Raw genomic sequence first — 14206 nt, 5'->3', positions numbered from 1 at the left:
TGGCCCCACCCACATCGGCACTAATTTTAAAACATATGCCAAAAATTAGTGCCCAATTAGTGCTGACGACCTGTAATGTTAAAAAAAAATTGTGCCGTTACACAGACTTCAAAAAACAAAAAAGATTCTGGGTGGGGCTAGGTTCACGCTAGCCCCACCCACTCAACCGATCGAGATGAAACCTATACCCAAGGTTAGTGTTAAATTAGTGCTGTCGATACCACATAAAAAGAAAATTAGTGCTATTATCAGAAGGCCAAAATATATTCGAAAATGTTCAATGGCGGCATCATCAAAGAAAACCAAAGATCCCTCATTTTTATGATAAGATATATAGCACGAATCTTCTTTCTATGCAGTATCGTCAGCACTAATTTAGCACTAATTTTTGGCATAGTTTACAAAATTACTGTTCCATTATTAAAAGTGGGTGGGGCTGTCTTCACGTGAACCTGGCCCCACCCACAGCGGCACTAATTTTAAAACATATGACAAAAGTTAGGGCCGAATTAGTGCTGACGACCTGTAATGTTAAAAAAATTAGTGCTGTTACACAAACGTCAAAAAACAAAAACGATTTTGGATGGGGCTAGGTTCACGCTAGCCTCACCCACTCAACCGAGCGAGATGAAACCTATGCACAATGTTAGTGGTAAATTAGTGCTGTCGATACCGCATAAAAAGAAAATTAGTGCCATTATCACTAGGCCAAATAATTCGAAAATCTAATATGGCGGCATCATCAAAGAAAACAATCGATCCTCATTTTTATCATACTATACATATCACTAATTTTCTTTCTATGCGGCATCGTCAGCACTAATTTAGCACTAATTTTTGGCATGGTTTTCAAAATTAGTGCTGTTACACAAACGTCAAAAAACTAAAAAGAAATGGGTGGGGCTAGCGTGAACCTGGCCCCACCCACTCAACCGATTGAGATTAAACCTATGCACAATGTTAGTGGTAAATTAGTGCTGTCGATACCGCATAAAAAGAAAATTAGTGCCACTATCAGTAGGCCAAATAATTCGAAAATCTAATATGGCGGCATCATCAAAGAAAACAATCGATCCTGATTTTTATCATACTATATATAGCACTAATTTTTTTTCTATGCTTTATCGTCAGCACTAATATAGCACTAATTTTTGGCATGGTTTTCGAAATTAGTGCTGTTACACAAACGTCAAAAACTAAAAAGAAGTGGGTGGGGCTAGCGTGAACCTAGCCCCACCCACTCAACCGATTGAGATGAAACCTATACACAATGTTAGTGATAAATTAGTGCTGTCGATACCGCATAAAAAGAAAATTAGTGCCATTATCAGTAGGCCAAATATATTCGAAAATCTAATATGGCGGTATCATCAAAGAAAACAATCGATCCTCATTTTATCATACTATACATAGCACTAATTTTCTTTCTATGCGGTATCGTCAGCACTAATTCAGCACTAATTTTTGGTATAGTTTACAAAATCAGTGCTATTACACAAACTGCTAAAACCGCACTAATGTTTCCTTTATTGCTTATCTGGAGGTTGTGAGTTATATGTCATGAATCTCCCATATGAAATACATGAGGATATTTTATTGTTCCAATTCCTATCACATTCGAAAGCTTTAATTACCTCTAATAGTGCAATTGTTAGTGATTCGTAAGTGCTTCGTAGTGCACCAACAACTGAAGTTAATGTTTTATTAGTATAGGTGCTACAAATAAAATAGGTTTGAACGTTAGGGTGAAGTTAGTTGTCCCACTTCAAGTACTAACTAAAAAATGAGTGGCATTCGTTAGTACATCGTTAGTGCTTCAAAAAACTAACAGTTGCAATAATGTTGGACTATTAGTTTAGTTATGGCCAATTACATGTCACGAAATTCACATAAGAAATGTATGGGGAATTTTTCATTGCATTGATTCCCGCCAAATTTATATGCACTAATAATCTCTTCTAAGGAAATCGTTAATGCATTTTTAGTTCTTCTTTGTGCACCAACACCTAATGTTAGTGTTTCGTTAGTATAGGCCGTGCGTGAACCTTGCGCCCCCACTTCAAGTACTAACGTAAATATTAGTACCATTCCTTAGTGCATCTTTAGTGGTTGTATGAAACACTAACAATTTCGTTAGTGCTTCACTGTTAGTGTATTTATGTCCAATTACATGTCAGAGAACACAGATAAGAAATGTATGTTGAATTTTTCATTGCGTCAAATTTCCGCCAAATTGAAAAGCACTAATGATCTCCTCTAGTGCAATCGTAAGTGCATCATTAGTACTTCTTAGTGCAGCAACCACTAACGCTAGTGCTTCATTCGTGTAGGTGCTAAAAGTAAAATATCTTTCGAGGTTTGCTTGAACTCCCCCCCGAAAAAATTAGTGATATTCATTAGTATATCGATAGTGCTTCCATTAAACACTAACAGCTTGTATGGAATTTGATGTTTCTGAAGTTGGCCCTTCAATAAAAATCTTCAATAAATCACAATATATGGTAGCACTAACGTTAATGCTTAGTACGTTTAAATGCACTAACAATGCTATAACGATTCACGTTAACCCCATGTTTCTACATCAATTTGTATAGATATGGATATTTCTGGAGTTGTCCCCAACCAAAAATCTCCAATAACTCGTAAACTCTGATATCACTAACGTTAGTGCTTAGTGCGTTTAGTGGATAATGATGCACTAACAATTGCTACGTTTGTTGTAATTTGGAAGGTGGGAGCCAAACTTCAGACACGTCGCATAGAAAGAATATTATTGCTATGTATAAACGTGCTTGTAGTTGGCTACCATCTCTTCCAAATTACACCAAACGTCACACATCGTTAGTGCATTGTTAGTGCACTTAAACGCACTAAGCACAAAGGGTAGTGCTATCTGAGTTTACGAGTAATTGAAGATTTTTGGTGAGGGGTGAACTTCAGAAATATCAGATTCCATACAAATTTATGTAGAAACATGGAGTTAACGCCAGTCGTTAGTGCATCGTTAGTGCACTTAAACGCACTAAGCACTAACGTTAGTGCCATCATATTTTGTGATTTATTGAATACTTTTGGTATTGGGGCTGCTTCAGAAATATCAAAATCCGTACAAATGGACGTAGAAACATGGGGTTAACGGCAATCACTAATCCATCTTTAGTGGGGAGAATAACTACATATGAAGTTAGCCCCTACCAAAAATCTTCAATATTTCGTAAATTGTGATTGCACTAACGTGTACTAACGATGCACTAACGATGTACGACGTTTGTTGTAATTTGGTAGAGGTAGGGAGAGGGCAACTTCAAACACGTCGCATAGAAATAAAAATATTGCTATGTATACACGTGTTTGAAATTAGCCCCCCACCTCTCCCAAATTATACCAAACGTTGCACATCGTTAATGCATGGAAAGTGCACTTAAACGCACTAAGCACTAACGTTAGTGCTATCAGCGTTTACGAGTTACTGGAGATTTTTGGTGGGGGCAACTTCAGAAATATCCAAATCTATACAAATTGACGTAGAAACATGGAGTTAACGGCAATCGTTAGTACATCGATAGTAGATAACTTAAACGCACTAAACACTAACGTTAGTGCTATCATATTTTGGGATTTATTCAAGATTTTTGGGGGAGGCAACTTCAGAAATATCAAATTCCATATAAATTGACGTAGAAACATAGGGTCAACAGTAATCACTAATGCATTGTTGTGCCCTTAAACGCACTAAGCAATAACGTTAGTGTTACCACATATTGGAATTTATTCAAGATTTTTGGTGAGGGCAATTTCAGAAATATCCAAATCTATACAAATGGACGTAGAAACATGGGCTTAATGACAAATCGTTAGTGCATTGTTAGAATACTTAAACGCACTAGGCACTAACGTCATTGCTACCATATTTTGGTATTTCTTCAAGGCTTTCGGTGGGGACAAACTACAGAAATATCAAATTGTATACAAGCTGTTAGTGTCTTCTAGAACTAATGAATGACACTAACTTTCTCGTTAGTTCTTGAAGTGGGGAAAGTTCAAGCTAACTTCCAAATATATTTTAATTTTAGCATCTACACTAATGAAGCACTAACGTTAGGGGTTGTTACACTAACAAGCACTAACACTGCACTAACGATTGCACTAGAAGAGGTCATGAGTGCTTTTAAATGTGGTGGAACTTTGATATACTGAGAAATTCCTCATAAATTTCTTATAAACACTAACGAAACTCTTTCTAGAAGCACTAACGATGCATTAACGAATCGCACTAATTTTTTCCTAAGTGCTTATAGTAGGGCCTAAGTTCATACTATTTCCCAAGGTATTTTACATGTTGCACCCATACTAATGAAGCACTAACGTTACGTGTTGGTGCATTAAGAAGCACTAACGATGCGCTAACGAATGGATCTAATTTTTCCGTTAGTGGTTGAAGTATCTGTAGCAGCGAGAAATTGTCCCACGAAGGGTTTTCCTTCTAAGACCTTCAATCGCTAGTGCATCGTTAATGATTCTTTAGTGCATTAAAGCCTATCGTTAATACTTTATTACTATAGGAGCTACAAATAAAAACCTTTTGTGACGCCAAGTTGACGCTGCACCTGAAATTTCAAGTACTAATGAAAAACTTAGTGTCATTCGTTAGTGCTTCCTAGTGCACCGACAACTAACGTTAGCGCTCCATTAGTGTAAGCTCTACAAGTAGAAAAACATTTGGGACCAGCGTGAATTTGGCTCCCATTTTAAGCACTAACGGAAAGTAAGTTTCATTCGTTCATGCATCGTTTGTGCTTCTACAAAACACACATAGTTTCGTAAATGCATAACTATTGATGTAGATATGGCTAATTACATGTCACGAAACTCCATAAGAAATCCATGGGGAAGTTTTCATTCCGCTAAATTTCCACCAAAATCAAAAGCACTAATGATCCCTTCCAGCGCAATTGTTAGTGCATCGCTAGTGCTTCTTAATGCACAACAACCTACCGTTCTTATTTATTAATGTAGGTGCTACAAGTAAACACAAAACCTATGAAAACAGCGTTAACTTGGCCGAAATAACGAAAATATTAGTGCCGCTTTTGTCGTTTGCGTAACAGCACTAATTTTGAAAACTATGCAAAAATTAGTGCTAAATTAGTGCTGACGATAAAGCATAGAAAGAAAATTAGTGCTATGTATAGTATGATAAAAATGCGGATCGATTGTTTTCTTTGATGATGCCGCCATATTAGATTTTCGAATATATTTGGCCTACTGATAATGGCACTAATTTTCTTTTTATGCGGTATCGACAGCACTAATTTAACACTAACATTGTGTATAGTTTTCATCTCAATTGGTTGAGTGGGTGGGCCTAGGTTCACGCTAGCCCCACCCATTTCTTTTTAGTTTTTTGACGTTTGTGTAACAGCACTAATTTTGAAAACAATGCCAAAAATTAGTGCTACATTAGTGCTGACGATGCCGCATAGAAAGAAAATTAGTGCTATATATAGTATGATAAAAATCAGGATCGATTGTTTTCTTTGATGATGCCGCCATAATAGATTTTCGAATATATTTGGCCTAGTGATAGTGGCACTAATTTTCTTTTTATGCGGTATCGACAGCACTAATTTAACACTAACATTGTGTATACGTTTCATCTCAATCGGTTGAGTGGGTGGGGCCAGGTTCACGCTAGCCCCACCCATTTCTTTTTAGTTTTTTGACGTTTGTGTAACAGCACTAATTTTGAAAACCATGCCAAAAATTAGTGCTAAATTAGTGCTGACGATAAAGCATAGAAAGAAAATTAGTACTATGTATAGTATGATAAAAATGAGGATCGATTGTTTCTTTGATGATGCCGCCATATTAGATTTTCGAATTATTTGGCCTACTGATAATGGCACTAATTTTCTTTTTATGCGGTATCGACAGCACTAATTTACCACTAACATTGTGCATAGGTTTCATCTCAATCGGTTGAGTGGGTGGGGCCAGATTCACGCTAGCCCCACTCACTTCTTTTTATTTTTTGACGTTTGTGTAACAGCACTAATTTTGAAAACCATGCCAAAAATTAGTGCTATATTAGTGCTGACGATAAAGCATAGAAAGAAAATTAGTGTTATGTATAGTATGATAAAAATGCGGATCGATTGTTTTCTTTGATGATGCCGCCATATTAGATTTTCGAATTATTTGGCCTAGTGATAATGGCACTAATTTTCTTTTTATGCGGTATCGACAGCACTAATTTACCACTAACTTTGTACATAGGTTTCATCTCGCTCGGTTGAGTGGGTGAGACTAGCGTGAACCTAGCCCCACCCAAAATTGTTTTTGTTTTTTGACGTTTGTGTAACAGCACTAATTTTTTTTAACATTACAGGTCGTCAGCACTAATTCGGCCCTAACTTTTGTCATATGTTTTAAAATTAGTGCCGCTGTGGGTGGGGCCAGGTTCACGTGAAGACAGCCCCACCCACTTTTAATAATGGAACAGTAATTTTGTAAACTATGCCAAAAATTAGTGCTAAATTAGTGCTGACGATACTGCATAGAAAGAAGATTCGTGCTATATATCTTATCATAAAAATGAGGGATCTTTGGTTTTCTTTGATGATGCCGCCATTGAACATTTTCGAATATATTTTGGCCTTCTGATAATAGCACTAATTTTCTTTTTATGTGGTATCGACAGCACTAATTTAACACTAACCTTGGGTATAGGTTTCATCTCGATCGGTTGAGTGGGTGGGGCTAGCGTGAACCTAGCCCCACCCAGAATCTTTTTTGTTTTTTGAAGTCTGTGTAACGGCACAATTTTTTTTAACATTACAGGTCGTCAGCACTAATTGGGCACTAATTTTTGGCATATGTTTTAAAATTAGTGCCGATGTGGGTGGGGCCAGGTTCACGGACATTAAACTTCAAGAAACAACAACGAATGATAAAAACAAGTGAAATGAGAAAGCGCTAAGAAACAGAAGAGTGCCAGGAAAATCCATGGAAATAATCTTATCCATTACAAATTCATGTGGTCTAGAGTCGAACCAGGAGCCGTTCCTACTAGAGATCAACGAGGCCGGTGCTGTGCAGGCTCACAACGCTCACTTCTGTTGCGTGGGGTTCCTGATTTGGTCACAGCACGTGGCAAATGAGCTTGGTTTAGAGCTCTGAACGGATTCGGTTCTAGAAGATCCGGTTCGGAAACAGGGTTTTCCGATCCAGGTCTGGAACCGTTTCCGGAACCGGTTCTGAAAACCGAATATCCAAGAACCGGTTTCTCGCGGAACCGGAACTTTATGACCATCCCTACGCTAAACCCGAGCTGCTGGCAGGCTGTGAACAGTGTGTTAGATGAAATGGTGGAACAGTGTGATGGTGGAAGCGACAGGCAGGCGGCCGCTTGTCTCATTTGAGTAAACAAACTGGGTAACTGGCAAACTCATTGGCTAAACAGGCAAACTGGCAAACTCATTTGGCTAAATACCCACTGGTGGACCAAAATTTTTTTCTGGGAGGCACAAACGGGTCTGGGCGGGAAGGGCATAAGCGCGTGGTCTTCTTTGCAGTGTTTTGAAGGTGAACTTTGTGCCTCCTTTACGGGTCTTTTGGGGCTTTCGGATCCAGGTCTGGAACCGGTTCCTAAGATCTGGTTCTGGAACCGGGTTTGCGGATCCAGGTCTGGAAGCGGTTCCTAAGATCCGGTTCTGAAACCAGGTTTACGGATCCAGGTCTGGAACCGGTTCCTAAGATCTGGTTCTGGAACCGGGTTTTCAGATCCAAGTCTGGCAGCGGTTTCTAAGATCCGGTTCTGAAACAAGGTTTTTGGATCCAGGTCTGGAACCGGAACTTTGTGGTCATCCCTAGGATAAACCCCGTGTACTTGGTTTCTTTTAAGAGAACTCATGTTTCCTACCACTTTCTCCCTTCCACAGTTTCTTTCATTATTATTCATTTGTTTCATTCATCACTGTCTCTCTTAGCCTTGGAGCATAATCATGGGACGTTATACTTCAAAATAATGCAAACAGGAATTAATGCGAATACCTAGTGTAATGGTAACATATGGTGGATCTGAAGGGATCTATATCTTTCAAATCGTCGCGATTTTATAAAATTGAAATGGGAACATCTTCAGAAACATAACTCGGAACTGTGAAAAATAATGGAAAACAATATGCAAGTAAATTGGTCTGGGGTGAGAAAACGCCTTGGAGAGCGCCTCCACTGAAATCGAATCTGAATTTCTTATCTCATGGAAACGAATGGAAGTACCTTCATCGCTTTCAATCCGCAAAGACGAACGAAAAGACAGTAAAGCGAGCAATGCTGGATTCTTTGACCAAATTTTGCGAATGATGTTGGACATATGCTGATCCATGGAAAGCGAAGGATCATCCCCCTTCCCCTCAGTGGCACAGGCACCAATTCTGCAAAACACGGTGAGAGAGAAGACTGCGAATCTTTCACCGCTTCCACTCCAACCGCATTTTCTTTACAGGAGTCAGTCCTGGATCCGCCCTTGTGATGGAAGAATACAGTTTTCAGCCCATGGAAATCAATATAAGCCATGTTTAGAAGAAAAATGCAAGTTGACTGGACAGATAAATATTGTACTGGAAATGATTAGCACAATCCAAACCCTTTCGCACTTATTACTACTGTATATTTATTAGAATTATACAGTGAGACTTATGTGTAGTTAGTACGTTCGTCCGTTACTTAGCACAATAATTCTTGAATTGAAATGAATGTTTTAATCTTTTTTTTTTTTTTTTTTTTTTTTTTTTAAAGCAATAGATAGCTAGAGCGATTGCCTCGGCCAGGTTTGTTAGTGGAATCAGTCCATTAGCACATCAATGAATAACGGCGATTTTAATGGTAGCTAACTATAGCCTATTTCCTACATACAAGGTTTCTCAAAAGTCCCCTGACATAGGGTAACTGTTATTATCAGAGTTACAACAAAATATAAGAGGGGAAACCATCTCCAAATATGATGTTTTTAATCTAAAGTGAAAAAAATTAAATCTGATGAGCCGTTTCGGTTGTACACTCTATATACGCCCAATGTTAAATGAAAATGCAATGTTGCCATTTACCTGCACCCACAACGTAAGTGAATAAAGTTACTGTTTGAAATGAGGACTGGCTATCGGCATGTTAGCGTAAAAGACAGTAACTTCATTCACTTATGTTGTGGGTTCAGGTAAATGGCAACGTTGCATTTTCATTTAACATTGGGCGTATAAAGAGTGTACAGCCGAAATGGTTCGTCCGATTTAAAAAAAAAAAAATCCTTCACTTTAGATTGAAAACATCATATTTGGAGATGGTTTTTCCTTTTACATTTTGTTATAACTCTGATAATAACATAGTTACCCTGTGTGAAGGGACTTTTGAGACAACCTGTATATAAACGAAGTTTTGAATTCTGTTACTTGCAATAGACAGCTAGAGTTATTACCTCGGCTGTTTGTTAATTGAATCAACATATTAACAGATAACAAAGACTTTAACATTAGCTATCTGTAACCTATATCCCCTATACATGAGCGATTTTTTTGTATTTTTTTTTTACTGAATTCCCAGCATATTAACGATTTTTTTTGTACTAAACAGCTAGATCAATTAATTGTTATAGCTGAGTTCGTTAATGGAGTCAATCCGTTCACATATTAATAGATAATGGCAATTTTACAGATATCAAGCCATACTACAAATACCAGTCAAGTCCAGTACTTGAAAACGATAAATACAAACTCTACGGGGATCGAGAAATCATAACAGATGTAACAGTACATGCAAACAGATCCGACATTCTATTACCATTATCAATAGAATAGATACTCATACATCTAGCAGTGCCATTGACTCATATAACATGCTTGTACCTGACACATGAAATCAAAAAGTTATGGAAATATCAGAAAGTTGAAGTAAAGCCCAATCATTATCTCATCTATGGCTATTGTCCCTGCTAAAAGTACTGTGACGCAACTGGAACAGATTAATACAAAGCGACTTATGCAAAGTCGTTTTGACGTACGATTAGCGTTATACTAAAGGCCTGACAACTGCAGGAAATATATGTTAGTCGAACTCTTTAGTATGGCACTAATCACGCGTCAGAACAACACTGCGTAATGCCTAAAAATATCTAATAAACCTACAAAAATCAGCAACACTAGACATCTGTCATATGGTCTGGAAATTCTTTGGTGAAGAAGAATACTTCAAATAATGTGCTCTTGTAAAAGATGGCCAGGGCCGGATTAAAGGGGCATTAAGAGGGCTGTAGCCCCAAGTGGACGGGAGCCCTCCACTCTGATCAAACTCTCAACTGCCTGTCTAGAAAGAATCATACAAGATACAATCATCATCATAAGATAAAAAATATGAAACAAATTTCTTCGTTTGTTACATCTATCGTCTTGATAAATTAGCATAGATCAGTTTTTTTTTTTAAAAAAAAAAGGCGAAGACAACAGGGGCCAGGGACGTGAGCAGGGGGGTGGGCCATGGGGGTCCGGACAACCCCACGAAATTTCGACTTTTGTGTAAATTTAGCCTAATTTTAGGGGCAATTTTAGGGATTTTATTATAAAATACTCTCATATTCAGTTTGGACCTCCCCGAAATAAATTCCTGCTTACGCTACTGGCAGGGGCCATATATTTTTTTCTAGCCCCGGGTTTCCGGATGGATTAATCCGGCCCTAGAGATAGCCGTCAAAATATCAAGCTGAAACCGGTTTAAACCGAGATACTGCAATAATAATCATAATATATTGATTTAGTTCGCATTCGGATGCAATGGAGGCCACCTTTAGTTTCTACGAATACCACCATTTTGAATATCTGTAGTTTGTAAACAGTAAATTCCCAGCATTAGTCACATAAAATGATTCTGTATTTTATTAAGTGTGGTACCGTTTGTTTGTTTTGCCTTTCGTATCAATAGCACTGAGACAACGCATTCTTCACATGCATTCGCCTCTGAATAGTAAATCGAAAAAAATGAACAAAAACAGTCGTACAAATACACACACACACATACATACATACTATGAAAGAATCATTTGCCAGTCAAAGTCAGATATGAAAAACATACAGAAGTACAGAACACAAAGGTTCGAATAAAGAAGCTTCCTTTCCATTCTCATGCAAACTACTTTTCGCCAACGAATGAACACGAAAATAAATGTATGAATTCTGAAAGTCTTTTCAAAGATGTGTTAAATACATCCGTAAGGCATTGTAAATAATGTTACAAAAACCATTCACAGGAAATGATTTAACTCACGGTTGCTGTATACAATGGGCCACTATTGGATAAAGAAAGAAAGAAAAAAAAAAAACGAAAGACTGATTCCGCACTCCGTGCCACAATGTCACAGACTACACACCCTCGTACTTTATCTTCTTTTTTCTTCCTGACTCGCACCTACAGCCAAACCCATTTCCTCTTTCGTTTCATTAATAACTTAACGTTTTCTTACATCGAGTTTCTCAAAAGTAATATATTTGAATAGGTCGATCAAAGTGAACGCAAGGCAAAAGTTAATGTTGTCACATTTAGCCAAAAATAATTTGCACATCAATATTGGTTCCGCATCTTGAGACAAAATATGATCAAATAGAACTGAAGATTATCGATAAATTTTTCCGATAACTTTAAGAAAAAAAAAACTGACGTCGACATATCAGATTTTACGATAAGCTAGGTTCCCATGCTGCAGCAATCTTGTAGCTATCATTAAAAAAAGAAAAAAAAAATCTTGCAACCTTACAATATTTCTCCATGTAAATATAATCTTGAAAGGGACATGCAACAATTTTTTTTTTTTTTCATCTTGCAAAGGGTCAAACCATGTAAAACTTTCTGGATCGTCTTGATTGCTACCTTCTATCGCTCTCACACTGACATATAGAATACACAATTTCGCTGCTTCCGAAACGCCATGGATTATTTTAAACAGGGAGGGGAAGCGCGCCAACATAAATACACGTTTTTAATGAGGAGGTTCACTATTTGCCCACTAGAGTGCAGTGCTGCATTGGTGGAGATATCTTTCTTGCTTTCAGAAAGTTGTAATGTGTAAACACTAAATAGAAAGATCGGGTTACAAGATAGTTTAATGACAGCTACAAGATTCTTGCAGAATGACAACCTAGCTTTAAGATGGGGAACAATATTCGGGAATACAGAAATTAGTTTTGCAAAATGTGACGTAATTATCAGCCTTTGCTATGCGGCCACAGAATTATTCCTAATGCCTGTTCAACAAATAGTAAGAAATACGTAGCACCTGTTCGTAATCTTCAAATAATGGTGTTGTAAACTTTGGAATACGATGTATATAAATGAAATTAAATCTTTTAGCTTAACGTTTCACGATTATGAACTTTGGCTAAGGGAGGCGATGATTAATGTAAATGAATGATGACAGAAGAACTGGTGGAATTAGAAAGTGGGAGGAAACGGGAGTACCCCAAGAAAACGCATGGACACGATGTTCTCCACCACAACCGGTGATCGAACCAGCGACTCATGGCACCAAAGGTAAGCGCTCTACCACTGAGCTAAAGTACCTCCAAGAAGAAAAAGAAGAAAATGTATTATTAGTGAGAAAAACTGTATTATTCGGGGAAGAATTTATCCGTGACAATATTGTTAGCATACGCGTAGCTGAATTTGGATTTAAATGGCATCGAAAGTGTCACTGTTCATCTCAGAAATCCCGAAAACTATGGATTCGACACTAATATCATTCATTTCCGATCATTTTTATATATCTTCCCCCCTCTCACTGCCGAATTTGCACCATCGAAGTGAAATGATAAAAAACAATCCCAGGCCCGAACCTCATCTATGTTGAGAATTTGATCGATATCGGTCGGGTGCTTCAAAAGTTGTGACAAACATAGTCACTTTCATTTATATATATGCACTTTCATTTATATATCAGTGGGGCCCACCCCCTCTTTTGTCCATAACGCATCCCCCCAATTGTCTATCCATAGGTGTTCTTCCAAGAAAAAAAAATCAATTTGCGTCATAGCCCCCCTTCGTGGGCACCCCTGTATAAAAGCAGGGCCGGATTTACGGGTGTGCAAAGGTGCGTGTGCACCCTCCATTGTAAATATACACTATCTAAAATGAGAAGCTAGAAAATAGCCACACTTTCCGAAACTTTGTGCCATCATATTTCCCTTTGGGGCTTCAAAGAAAGAAGAAGCGTTCACCTCTGGTGATTGGGGTCCCGGGTTCGATCCCTGCCCCCGCCAAGTGAACTTTGTGGTGGACAAACACCGTGTGCGTGGGTTTTCTCGGGGTTCTCCCGTTTCCTCCCACTTTCTTCATTCCACCATTTCATTCATTACTCATCATCACCGTCTCCTTTAGCCTAACCGGCATAACCGTGGGACGTAAAACTCAAAGATTTCATTTCATTTCATTTTCAAAGAAAGAAGAGCATTACAACAACAATAGTTTAAGTAGATTTTCAAAAAGTTGAAGGAAAAGGATTCGCCAAGGAAAACAATATAACATTTGTCAAATGGGGAGAAGAAAACAGAAACCAGGAGGAGAGAAATTTTTTCCTGCATAACTCTTGAGATCCTCTTTAAAATACTTTCCTCCGTTCTATGCATCAGTGTTTTCAGGGATAAGGAATACTGTCTCATGTCACTTTGAAAAGTTTCAGTGTGATTGTTTATTTTCGTAGTTATTGGTGCACCCCCCTCAGACAATCCTGGATCCGGCCCTGTATATAAGTATGTGCCTTAAGAGTCTTCATCCCGGCGAAATTAAAATACCGCTAATTTTACAGTAATTATGTGATATCTTCAAATAGATAAAAGATAATCGAAATGTGGAACAAGAGCGCCCTAGACAATATTATTTTACATGAGAAACCGTTATCACGACTCACTTATCTGCTTTCGATTTCGAGCCATTTTGAAAATCGACATTTATTTTCGCGTTTCTAAACAGCTGAAAACGGAAAGCCACTAGGTGACTTGTGATAATGGTACTATTTGAAGATATCACATAATTACTGTAAAATTAGCGGTATTTTAATTTCGCCGGGATGAAGACTCTTAATTTATAAACATTTTCAGTACAGAAGTGTATATTATTAGGCAGATAGCTTATAATTTGAATCAAAAGTTAGAAAATTACATATGCAGAAAAG

The 14206-nt window shown here is 37.8% G+C and overlaps 1 protein-coding gene across 1 annotated transcript in view; it reads right to left on the bottom strand.

Moving 5' to 3' along the window:
• Hecw (Hecw ubiquitin protein ligase) overlaps positions 1 to 14206 on the bottom strand; it is a 379179-nt gene that overhangs the window by 266125 nt on the left and 98848 nt on the right. The gene's annotated exons all lie outside the window — the stretch shown is intronic.

Source organism: Thermobia domestica, chromosome 15 (genome assembly GCF_964235325.1).
Source record: "Thermobia domestica chromosome 15, izTheDome1.hap1.1, whole genome shotgun sequence".
In the NCBI taxonomy this organism is placed as follows: domain Eukaryota; kingdom Metazoa; phylum Arthropoda; class Insecta; order Zygentoma; family Lepismatidae; genus Thermobia; species Thermobia domestica.
Note: the sequence above shows the minus strand (reverse complement) of the source record. Positions and strands in the feature narration are given on the sequence as shown.